Here is a 1520-nt window from a genome sequence, read left to right as displayed (position 1 = left end):
GAAGAAAACGAAGGCTGCAGGGATTACACCCTAACAGTTGCACAATGAAGTAGTGAGAGCTTACAGAGCACCTTTGGGAGTTCTATGGAAATGGAATCAGGCAACGTGTTCTCGTGCTTTTTCAATGACTCTTTCGTATTTAAAGTTATACACTTTAAATATGTACAGTGTATCCCATGTAATTTTACTCCAGTAGATTAATTAGAATTTAGAAATTCTAGGGGTGCGTGACTCAGGGTCAGATCTGGAGCACAGGTAGCTGAGTCACACCTATCAGTGTGGGAGAGCTCTCGTCCAACCGTGAAAAAGCAGAGTTTCACAGGGGTATGTTAAAATAGTGGAATTAAATTAAGACAATTAACCTTTGTTGAAATCATTTTTCATAACTGAAAGAAGAGCCTACATATACAAAAGCAGTAAAAGGACATAAGTTGGTTCAAGACAGAAGAGCACTACAGCCACACACCTCAAGGATGAGCCTTAGAAATGCAAAGTGAAGATTCACACCTGAGTAAGGAATCAGGAGGAGCACTGCTGAGATCAGAACCACTCTCTACCCTGCAATCCCCTTCGATAATAAAGATGTTACATTAAGCCATTTTATTTTAGATGGTTCGTATGCAGCAATAGCTAACTGACATAATAATGAAATCAGGCAGATTTCATAGCATTTGTAATAATCCGATTCTTTTAAATCTAGGCATTTCTTCTGATACTTGAAATTAGCTTTCATGATCACACTGTTCTTCAAGTTTATCTGTTGTAACTATATTAAAAAATGACTCCACTGAGGCCCCTATGAGGTCACATGGAAAGGCTGGAAGGACATGCGTGTGTGCACAGAACTTCTGACTCTGGGGGCGCCTGGGTGGCTCGGTCGTTAAGCGTCTGCCTTTGGCTCAGGGCATGATCCCAGAGTCCTGGGATCAAGCCCCACATCAGCCTCCTGCACTGGGAGCCTGCTTCTTCACCTCCCACTCCCCCTGCTTGTGTTCCCTCTCTCTCTGGCTGTGTCTCTCTTTGTCAAATAAATAAAATCTNTCTCTGTCAAATAAATAAAATCTTAAAAAAAAAAATTCTGACTCTGAATCACCCCTGGACAGGAATCCAAGCTTGCTGGTGAGTCATCCTGTGGTTATGAGGATCACATATAATGGGTGATACTGATATTGTTCTTTTGTTGCTCCTCTCCTCTAGTGTTTATGGCAAATTTTTGAATAGTGGGAGATACTTCATTTAGAGAAATTGAAGGGATCATATTTATATATAGCACTGGAATTTTCAGTCAGAATCCAGAATACAATGTAAATATAAATATGGGGGCGCCTGGATAGTGCAGTTGTTGAGCATCTGCCTTCAGCTCAGGGCATGATCCCAGGGTTCCGGGATCGAGCCCCACATCAGGCTCCTCCGCTATGAGCCTGCTTCTTCCTCTCCCACTCGCCCTGCTTGTGTTCCCTCTCTCGCTGGCTGTCTCTCCATCCAATAAATAAATAAATCTTTAAAAAAATAAATAAATA

Source organism: Ailuropoda melanoleuca, unplaced genomic scaffold, assembly GCF_002007445.2.
Source record: "Ailuropoda melanoleuca isolate Jingjing unplaced genomic scaffold, ASM200744v2 unplaced-scaffold8325, whole genome shotgun sequence".
Classification (NCBI taxonomy): Eukaryota; Metazoa; Chordata; class Mammalia; order Carnivora; family Ursidae; genus Ailuropoda; species Ailuropoda melanoleuca.
This window is presented reverse-complemented; position numbering follows the sequence as displayed.